This window comes from Equus caballus, chromosome 31 (assembly GCF_041296265.1).
Source record: "Equus caballus isolate H_3958 breed thoroughbred chromosome 31, TB-T2T, whole genome shotgun sequence".
Classification (NCBI taxonomy): Eukaryota; Metazoa; Chordata; class Mammalia; order Perissodactyla; family Equidae; genus Equus; species Equus caballus.
In genome coordinates, this window is record NC_091714.1 from 23139611 (window position 1) to 23150911 (window position 11301).

At 44.3% G+C, this 11301-nt stretch overlaps 1 long non-coding RNA gene across 1 annotated transcript; it reads right to left on the reverse strand.

Moving 5' to 3' along the window:
* Window positions 1–955: 955 nt before the first annotated feature.
* Window positions 956–10843, reverse strand: LOC138921655 (uncharacterized). The gene is made up of 3 exons (XR_011434403.1): window positions 10343–10843; window positions 8395–8546; window positions 956–7622 (listed from the first exon to the last, which is right to left on the reverse strand). It is a non-coding gene; the product is annotated as an uncharacterized lncRNA (long non-coding RNA).
* Between the last annotated feature and the right edge of the window lie 458 nt (window positions 10844–11301).

The window sequence follows — 11301 nt, forward strand, 5'->3', positions numbered from 1 at the left end:
AGGGACTGCTGTTGAGAATTCTATGGCTCATACCTTTTTTGCAGAATGATAATTCCTTTTGAAATTACTTCCAAACTTGGTTGAAATACAGTCTTGCCAAGAAAGCCAGACTGTCCTTCCCCTCTCATAACTCTATGACTTCATTCAGTTAAAGAAAGCATTTTTCAGGGCCTAGCTCCCTCTGTTTTACTGCTGCTATTTGATATTATCTAATGTTCTTCCATGAACTTACTGGAAAATTAGAACTCTTTCTTTTCAGATTTATGTTGTAACGCCATCATTTACACAAATTCATAGCAGGCCTGTTTTGAGAATTTTTTATTTTTAATTTTAGCAATAACATGTTACTGAATTTCTGGGCAGAGAATACTTTTTTCTGTCTGGCAGTGAGTCACAGATTTAGTACCTTGAGCGGCTTGCCACAGGCTTCTTTCTCACATGTGGGTTGCACTTTGAAATAACAGTGGGTTGGACTCGCTGATGGGATTTTTAGGTTTGCTCATTTGCAGAGAGCTGGAAGAGCAGAGGTAGAGGGGTACTTTGTTAGAGGTCTCAGGCAAGGTGAAAGTCCACTTGCTATTCACTGCCAACTTTGATGACACAAAGAAGGTGTTTCTCCCAGATACCAGACAAGAGGCAGGCCCTCAGCAGGAGACAGGGCAGACTGTCAGGTTTTCACATTTAGCAGGATATGTTTTTAATGATACTTTGATGTCATTTTTGGAGCTATCAAACACGTAGGAATCACTGTTTCAACCTTTCTGCAGTCCTCTAAGCATGTTATGTATAAACTAGCAACTGTTTCCAGGTCACATTTTTCAGCATAGCGTGCTACATTTTTCTTGCATCTTAGCAATGACTGAGTTCCTCTTGCACATTATTGAGTGTTTTACTCATTTGGGAAAATCTGAGCAGGGAAAATAACTTTGGCCAGTCAAAAATATAAGACGCATCGAACTGTTAAAGCATAGTATTTATTGATATTTAATAAGTGCTCTGTTAAAAGTTGTATTAAAGCACTACAAGCAATTAAACAATTCTTGACACAATTTATTCATTTATCCATTCATCCATTTATTGTGAAATGCTTATTGAAAAGTTGTTCTGCACTGGACATTGAAGATATAAAGAAAAACAAGACATTGGTTTCCCTCTAACGAGTTCACAGTCTAGCGGTACATCCAGGAATGTCAGAAGAAAAATTACATTCAGTGTGAAAACTGTCATTCTGGAGAGAGAAAGAGAGTGGGAGAGGATCACAGAGAGGGTTTGCTTTATTCTTTATGAGGGAAGGAGGGAGAGAGTCAGCGAAGACTCCAAGAACTAGCTACATCTGCATAGCCCTCAGGCAAATGCTAAGGCAATTGGCAAGACAAGAGTACCCCACACAGAGCAACAGGCATCAGTTTGACACAGGATCTGATTAAGCATTAACTTAGGGACGCAGAGCATCATTGCTATAGGACTGCAGAGGAGACGGTGGTCCACGAAGGCAGAGTTGTCATGGAAGCGCCCATTCAGGGGCTCGTGTTGAGCATGAAAGATGGTTACATTCTGATAGGTTTTTGTTTGTACATCTCAAGTAGGATAATCCAGGGCAAGGATATTACCTGTCATAGAAGATAGAGGCCACTATATATGTTTACTGGAGATTTATTGAGTATATAATGCAAAGACGATTTTTTCTTAATTGATACACTCGCATGTAAGGTTGGGGGAATCTACATGTACCATGAACAGGTGTCTCCTAAGGTTGAAATTGAACAAATATTTACAGTGAAAGTAACAGAAATGGTGCCAATCTTGGTGGTCTAGTGGTTAAGATTCAGCACTCTCACCACCATGGCCTGGGTTCATTTCCTGGTCAGGGAACCACACCACCCATCTGTTGGTTGTCAGACCGTGGCAGCTGGATGTTGCTGTGATGTTGAAAGCTGTGCCACTGGGATTTCAAATACCAGCAGGGTCACCCATGGTGGACAGGTTTCAGCAGAGCTTCCATACTAGATAGACTAGAAAGGAGGACCTGGCCACCCACTTCCAAAAAATTGCCCATGAAGACTCTATGAAGAGCAGCAGAGCATTGTCTGACATAGCGCCGCAAGGTGAGAGGATAGTGCAAAAAGACCAGGCAGGGTTCCCTCTGCTGTCCACATGAGTGCTAGGAGTTGGAATCCACTCCACCATGCTAACAAGAAACAGAAATGGTAAGAATACTGAATTATGGTCACACGTTTTGAAGAGAATGAGCACGGGGATACAGTTTTACAATCATTTATATATTTTTCTTCATCACATGAAAAGCCCAGGATGGAAATTCAGCAATTCTGCAATTATATATAACTTTCCAAGAAGGGGAATTTCAGGATCTCTAGTGCACCGAAGGCCAAGGGATGTGGTAAAAGAAAAATGGAACATATGCTCCAATACTCAAAAACACATGCATCGGCACTGCAGGTAGTGAACAGATGAGATGAATTAAAATCATCTGTTTCTACTACTCATTTCAACCCACTTGCGTAATTCTGGGCCAACTTGTGAAAGGAGGCTTTGCTGAGCTTCCTCTTCTGTAATCCCCGTACTTGGTGAATCACTGGATGTGTACAGATAACCATGAGTTCCAAAGACATAAGCTAAGGAAGACAAATCCCTCACAACCAAGAGAGTATAATGTGGAATAAGTGGGGGTGAAGCAGATAAGAGGAAAATCCTTGTGACCAGAAAGTTCATGGCTTTACTCACAGCTGCTGTCTTTCTGGGGCCATTGGCTGGTGAGGCTCAGGAAGTACCTTCGGGTGAAGGGTTCCGCATGGTGGGGAAAGATTCTTGAGGCAGCACTCAGTTCAGATGTTCTTTTCTCTCCAAAAGTCAGGGTGGTCTGTGAAAGCCTTTCCATGGCTGCAGGACGGAGAAGAGAAGGTATTTTGCAGCAGGCAAGTGGCAGCAATCCCTCCCAAGTTGTAGAGTTGGCCCTGGAGACGAGCCATGCTTTCCATAGTTCTTGCATTTGCATGAGTCTGTGCATTCACAAGTAGGAGTAGAAATAGCTGGAGTTATATAAAGACAACTGCTGAAGACTCTGAACTTTAATGTGTGAATGTTGTGAAATCGTAGAAGACACCAAGAATTCTCCAAAGCAGTCTATAAAGAAGGTCACAGACAGACTGGTACAGAGTTCAGGGGGGGTTCTTGCCCTGTTCTGAAAGCAGCCACAAGAGGAAGACAGATAAGAACAGGACCATGATAGAAATATTTGCCTTGCAGGTATCTGGCTAAGCGTTTTATCAATACTTTAATGAAGAAAGATTGGAGGTCATACAACAAACAGCCCTACAGTTGTATCTGTAAGTTAGTTGTTCTAACTCTGGATCTTTAAGCATAATATTAATAAACTATACATCCTATGTTCCACAGCATTGGTTCAGGATATACATATATATTTTTTTCTTAAAAGATTCTTCAAAAAGTTTGCTTTTCCTTAAAAATTCTAAATAGAGCCAGCCCTGATGGCCTAGTGCTTAAAGTTCGGTGCTCTTTGCTCCGGGGACCTGGGTTTGGTTCCCGGTTGTGGAACCACAACACTTGTCTGTCAGTAGCCGGCTGTGGCAGCAGCTCACACAGAAGAACTAGGAGGACCTACAAGTAGAATATTGAACTGTGCACTGGGGCTCTGGGGAGGAAAAAAAAGAGGGAGAGGAAGATTGGCAACAGATGTTAGCTCAGGGTGAATTTTCCCAGCAAGGAAAAAAAAAAAAGACACCTGGTTAAAAAAAAATCTAAATAAAAAATAATCCTATCTAAAGGTGCTATAGAAAGCTATCTGAACCAGTTAAGTCCAGCTGATATTGGCAGAGACAATAAGCAGCAGCCTTTACGAAATGGTGCCCAAACAAGGCAAATTACTTTTTGGGTGTGCCAAATGAACATCCACAAGTTTACGCTTGTTAAATAGAGCCGTAGAATGTTTGAGAGCTGGAACAGACACCAAGCCCAACGCCCTTCATTTTATAGGCAAGGATGCTGTGGGCCAAGGGGAGTTCCTGAGGAATGGAATTTTACCCCTAGACTCGAACCCTAGGCCTCAACGGCCAGTTAAGTACTTTTATAAGCACACCAAATAGTCTTGGAAAAAACATAGCAGAATCAATGTTGGTTTCCAGTATGAAGATATTGTGTAATGCAAACATTTTTATCCATTCCCAAAGGAATTGCTTTTCTCAACTTGACGAAGGTATCCCGGACTTTAAGCAGCCACGACAAAGAAGTCAGCAAAGAACTTATTTAGAAGTTCTCTTGCTCCTTTCTGTAACAGGTACATCTTCAGTTGCTCCTCTTTTCTTTCCTCTGCCTGGCTAGGAAACGATCAACCTGAGAAGGCTGACAGTAAGAGTGTTGGAGGAATGGGACAGTTTTGGGACCTGTGTGATGGCAGCTGATCTGTCCCATTGTCTACATGGGCACATCTGTGGCCTAACCAATCAGTTAGCTCTCAGGAGGAGTCCGGGATCCTCCCTCCTTGCTGTCTTTCTAGTCAGAAGCAAATCCTACTAGATTATATGAGATCTCATCATAAAACAGAGGGAAGTCAGCTTTATTAATAATGGGAACATAAATACCCCTTTCTCTTTTGAGCAGACATGAGTATTTCTAAAGACACATCAACAACTCCTTCTGGAGGAGTTTTGAGCTTATAGGGATGGGAACATGCAGGATGGAAGTCCCTCCCTGGGGAACAAGTTTATAAGATGCGCTGCAACATCTTCACTTAAGAGCTTAAGAACAAATTTGGGGAATTCCAAGTTGTCAGATGCCCTCAGGAAGGGGCACGAAACATGAGGGTGAAAAATAAGGAGAGATGTCTGGCAACTCATGGTGACCACACTGCAACTGACCAGGTTCCCTGGAGGCTACAGAGAGCTAAAATATTTGAGAGAAAAATATTCCTCCACTTCTTGCTCCCTCCAAAACTATTCCCTAAAAGAAATATTCACATTGAGAGATGTTCAAATTTGGAGAAATGAGAAGTTGTGTGTTGCTGTGTGTGGAAAATGGACTAAAGGAAAAGCGCAGGACGTGGACATCGGAGGCTGCAGCCTGGAAACTGGTTGCTGGGCAGGTGAATGTGCTCCCCCTACGTCAGTAGGAGACTCTTGAACACAGCCAGCTTTTCCTGCCAGAGGGCACTTGCCTTTGTGCCCTCTTCCTGGAGTTCTCTTCCATTCGCTCTTCACAGAGACCCTCTGGCTGTATCATCCTCTCTCCTTCTCTCCCGTTCCTCTGTTAGAGGGCCCTGTTCACATCTTTCACAACATGAATCCCAATCTATGATCTTATTTTATTTCAGTCTTTCGACACATATTTCTTGAGCACCTATTCTACCCCAGGCACTGTTCTAAGAACTGGGGATGGGGCAGTGAACAAAACGACACAAGGCCCTCAAGGCTTGCATTCCAACACGTAGGCAAGGCTTGCCCTGTGCCGGGCACTGCTCTGAGCTCTGAACACATAGCACTTCATTCACCCCTTGCACCAAGCCACTGATGCAGGGACTGCTAATGTCCTCCTTATGCAGGTGAAGAGACGGTGGCCTAAGAAAGTTTAGACACTTACCCAGGGTCATGCCTTTTGTTCATCGTCCCTTGGTTTAAGGACAGGTCCTTGTTTATCATCTATCTCTCCCGGTGGAATATAAGCCCCATGAAGTCAGAGGCCATCGGTGTCTTGTTCTCTCTTGCATCTCGAACATTTGGTACATAAGAGGTGCTTATAAATATTTACAGATTGAATGGAAGGAAAAATGGTACTTCAAAATATCCATTAGGAACATTCTGGGCTATTTCAATAAAAAGGCTTTGCATTTAAGAAAATGCTATTTCCATCCATACTGGCTGCCTGATGGCAGAATCAGGCCTTATTCTGCCTCTGATTTTGATCTTTCCACCTGTGGAAATGCTTTTCTATTGGATAGCCACGTTTAACTATTGTATCGCTGTTAGTTAATATCGCAACTGAGATTTAAATTCCTCTTATTACTGCCTCCTTTCTCCTCTATTTATTGATGCCGCTGTGTTTAGTCTCCAGGAAGCTGAGCTGAGTTCCTGAAATGAACACCACCTCCCCTCAGCTTGGCTTTCGGCTGCATGACTCAGGGGCTGGCTCTGACACCCTGGCATAAGAAAGCAAAAGCCAGAAGTTTGGAAAAGACTTTATTTTGGTATCTAAGTAAGAAGGAAATACCTGGTGCAACTTGTCAGCCTTGAAGAGGAAAAAAGAGAGTAATAGTAATAAAAAAAAGACGGTATCCTGGGTGAAGGTGTGGCTGTTTGTAAGCATGTGGCCTGGGCGCACTCCGCTCTGTAGCGTGGGCAGGCTGTCGCTACGGCTCCATGGAAGCAGCTCTCTGTTGTTGTGAACCCTTGTGCCTAGGAGCTACTTTGGAATGACTGACAATTACAAAGACTCCAAGTTAATGGATTAATGGAATTCACACACGAAGGAACATAATCAGGAAGAAGCCGAAAAAATTGTTTGTGATGAAAACCCACCCAACAAGAAGGAAAAGGAAAAATCGCAGAAACTGATGTTATCGAAAGATTTCTGGGCAAGTGGACAGAAAATATTACTGATCATCATAATAAAAGTAACTGGAGCGTCGTTATTATTGTCAGACACTGGACTAAACATTTTGGGTGTCATCTCTTTTTTTCTTACACTAACTCTTGTCGTAATTTGGACTATCCTTGTTTCACACATCGGCAGGCTTGCTCAGCCTGCCCGCGATGAAGTTGAGATTCAAACCCAGGTCTGACTGGCTCCAAGTCTCCAGGGTTTAACCATGACATTGTATTTAAGAGGATCACCTTCAGGGCCACGGGGAAAGCGGGGGGGAGGTAGGAACAACGGCCTCTCACTTCCTTCTTTCCACCTGCTTGACCTGGCACGTAAAGCTTAATGACATTGGGCTGGAGAGGAAAATCTTTCTGGATTTTCAGGAATGTCTCCCCTAGCCTTTCTGTATTTCCTGCCCTTCCACCCAGCATCCTAGAGAGTGATTTGGCATATTTGGGGGAAGAGTCAAAGAGAGAGGGGACTCATTTATTCCTCATGAGTATTTTGCAAGCAGGTATTTACTATCCCGTTTTACGGAGAGAACACTAAGACGCAGGGTTGAGATTCCCTTGCACAATGTCATACGGATTCTAAGTGGTAGAATTAACATTTGAGCCTCAGTTTTTTCTCAGCTGAAAGCTTTATTCTTTCCAAGACTAAATTGGGTCACCTTCCCTAGAGGTTCTCTTCTCCTCTTGCCTGGACATACGTGATCAGTGCCACTTCCTCAATGGAGGGATGTGGTAGGAGGCAAATGCTCACGCTGCCCTTATTCTCTTCCACTTCAGTTACTCAGTGATGCCCCCCTTCCATCTTGGGTTATTTGTGGAGAGATCATTTCTTGAGTTGTTGACTTTTACTTCGTTCTTGGGGCCAGGTCTCTCTGTTCCCTTCTCTTGGAAACATGTGTGATACAGGGAGAGAAGCAGGAGTTACCAGGCAAGATGGCAATTCTCCTTCCTAGATGCTTAATGTTCATTTGTGAAAACTCAGGTTTGTCACGCTGGATGGTCCTGGAAGAGGAGGGGGCAAATGAATTGCAGTGCTTGGAGTTCAAAAGATAGGATTAATGGGGCAAAGGAAGGAAGAAAACTGGGGGCCCAAGAAAGTGCAAGATGCTTCTTCCCATCACATGCTGACACACAGAGCCCCAGGAGGGGATTTCTCTAGGGGTAGGGGGTGGGCTGAGCCCCTGGGAGCCCAGGCTTGGCGTGGAAGCTGAGGAATTCCCTGCCTTTTGGGGACGTCTCGGGCTTGGGAAGCAAGCATATCAGTGATGACCACATATGAACGCAAGACCCCGGGACCCTTCCCCTGACGTTGCCAAATGCATGAGATCACAGTGAGATTTGCCTGACTGGGGAGGTGGAATTAAATCCCCAATAATGACAGTGATTGGATTTCTCACAACCTTGGAAAAACGTGAACTTGGAGCAGACTAAGAAAAGAAATACATGTGACATTTCTTGCACTCTAGTTTTGCGGACCAAATTTCCTAACCACTGCGGATTCATTCCTTTGGCTAAAGAAAAAATTTTGTTGTTGTTAAATGGACAAATACTCCCGGAAGAAGTTGTGAAACCTAAGGCCCATGATCAAAAACCCCAAGAAATGGACAAGGATGCATGCAGCTCATTTTCAATGCCACTTGCTTTGTTTTTCAGTCCATTTTATAACGGTCTTTTCTGACAGATTCTGTAGCTTTTCATCCTCCCATTCTCGCCTTAAGAACTGGGACTAGAACCTGCTGGCGCTTAATGGTGAAATCATTTATTGAGTTCTTACCAAGGAAAGAGAAGAAGGAAGCACTTAATTTTGGTAGGAGAAAGAATCAAGTCTTCATCCTAGGCCTTGCTGGACTGGATGCAGAAGCCAGGGACCCTTGCTGTCCAGGGTCAGAAGGATGGCATGGTCTGCTGGAGGGAAGAGCTAAATTCCTGCAGAGAGGAGGCAGATAGGAGGTATTTATTTTGCCATTCGCCCTGAGAGCTGTGCTATCCAGAGTGAAGGATGGAAAGAAGCAGAAACCATGTTCCCTGAGACACTTGACAGTGTGTCACCAATAGAAGGAAGAACTGAAAGGGGTCAACTGAACAGCCTTAGCTGGCTTTCCAAGGTTAGTCCTGCTAGAGACAAAAATCTCATTCCCGGGGCTGGCCCCGTGGCCGAGTGGTTAAGTTCTCGAGCTCCGCTGCAGGCAGCCCAGTGTTTCGTTGGTTCGAATCCTGGGCGGGGACATGGCACTGCTCATCAAACCACGCTGAGGCAGCGTCCCACATGCCACAACTAGAAGGACCCACAACGAAGAATATACAACTATGTACTGGGGGGCTTTGGGGAGAAAAACGGAAAAAAAATAAAATCTTTAAAAAAAAAAACTCATTCCCAATAGTTACCACAGTGACTCTTCCCAAACCTTGACCTTAAGGAAGGCATGATGAGGTAACGAAATCTGATGTTGCAAGAGGCGTTCTTCAAGGCAACCCCTTCACTGTAAGGGGAATTTAAAAGAAGACAGGAGCAATAGCAAGGGCCTTAGTTTCCTCTAAAGGAAAAAAGGTAAATCCACCTGATTAGTGATGCTTTGATAAGGCACCCAGCTTCCTCCCCTGCTGACCACCGAAGGAACTATAGACTGCATCCCTCCTCCATTCCTCCCTCTCTCCTGTTGTTCCTTCCCTGCTCTCTCTCTCTCTTTCTCTCTCCCTTTCACCATTTTTTGCTCTCATCGAGAAAGAATTTCGGGCAGCTAACATGATAAGTGTATTGCTTGATCAACGAATGCATGGATGAGAACACGTGTAACAATGTCACAATAGAGAAATGCAGGGAGGAGAGGAATGGGTTTGCACAGCACAGTCATGCCATCGAGTCCCCTGCATTCTCTAGAGGGGATTGCGTGTTGGCGCTGAGCTTTCTCATAGGCAATTCAAAGCAGGAAGTGGGAAGCAGGGAGCAGGAAGTCTGTTATGTGACTCAGCGTTCCCAAGACAAGAAGAAATCAGTGGCTCAAGAGGAGCACATCTCGTGTGGGCACTGAGACCAGAGAGAAATTGCATTTTAGTGTTTACAACATCGAGTATGTTCCCGGAAAACTTTGTTAGGTTTGGAAAAAGAAACACTTATGACCTTGACTTCAAGTGGTCTCTTAATAGAGGGGACAGAATTCCTTACTATCAAGTCCCAGTAGTTCCCAGGTTCTCCTGTCATGGAGATTAATATGCAGTAGCCTGTGGGCTTCCAAGCTGGCTTACAATAGACCGTAGCTGTCTGCTAAACTCCGCAAGAGCTCTTTGCTTTTTTATGGCAGTCGACATGTAGTTGAATGCCAGGACTTAATCTGGATATGAAATAGTCATCTTGAAAATGTTCAGGTGAAGAAATAATGCCCTGACTCTCAGCATATGACTTAATACTTTGAGAAAGGTAACATTAACTTGTAGCCTGTGATTCCAAGCCGAGCAGAGCCTGGAGTGTCTGCTGGTTTCCTAACCACCCTTAAATTAAGGCGCTGCAATCTGTTACATAAATCTCTATTTTCTTATTTTAGGTTCAGCCAGCATTTTGCTAGTGAATAAATCAGACATCCCAGATGTCATTTCTCCCTCACTAGATATAAATCACAACCAAAAGGCTCGCTAGGTTTGCCAAAATTGCTTCATATGTCAACGAAATCTAATGTTACTGCCCCAGGATTCTCACCTCCCCCCAAAGGAATAAAGAGATCATTTACCGTCAATACAGCATCAAAGAATATTAAATTCCCGTGTGGAGCAACGAAGCCCTCCTCTTGCTGTTTTATGGTGTGAAAATAGACAGGATGCATCCCTTGGTCAGTGGATGTGGAGATACTTCTAGTCTTCCTCCTTTTCTCGTTAGAGATGTCCTAACTGAGCCTTGCCAATGAGGATCACCTGCTTCTCAGGCCTAGAAGATAGGGAGTTTGTCATTACCGCTTCATTTCTCTAGGTGCTGTATTAGACAAGGAAGGCTCCTGCTTTAAGAAACAACCCCAAACCTCAGTGTCTTAACACAGTGAAGATTCGTTTCTTCCTCGCGCCACTCGTCCAGTGTGGGTGCTCCAGCTAGTGGCTCCGCCATCGCCAGAGCCTCCTGAGAGAGCTCCCCCTAACCCTCTGCAGCTGGCTGGCCTGGAAGGAAAGGGAAGCAGCGTGTGCAGGTTTATTCTGGGAGTTTCGAGGGTCAAGCCTGGAGGTGGCAAACATCTCTCCTCATTCCACCCCGTACAACTCCGTCTAATGGCCGCCCACTCCCAACTACAAGAGAGGTGGCAAATGTGGCTTATTTCCGAGCCCAGCAGAAGAAATGAGTTTGTGAATATCTGGCCAGCTCTATCACAGATGGTGGACTCCCTTCCTACCCTTCCCCTCCCCACTTCATCCCTTCCTTCCTTTCTTCCTCCTCCCTTCCTTCCTCCCTTCCCAGAGTCAGCTGAGGTCTAGCTGCTTTGGTGAGAGATTTCCATTTTCTGCCCCTCCGTACTGGGAAAAAGAACTCAGTGTGGGGCAGGCGGTCTGGAAGGAAATTCAGAAACAATTGCTCTTAAAAATGTTTAATCATTAAGAGTTAAAAGGGTAAAAATGAATAAAGTGTGGCTGACACATATATCATGAGCATATTATTTTCAACAGAAAAGCTACAAAATTCCTAACGTGGGCTTTGCATCATAGA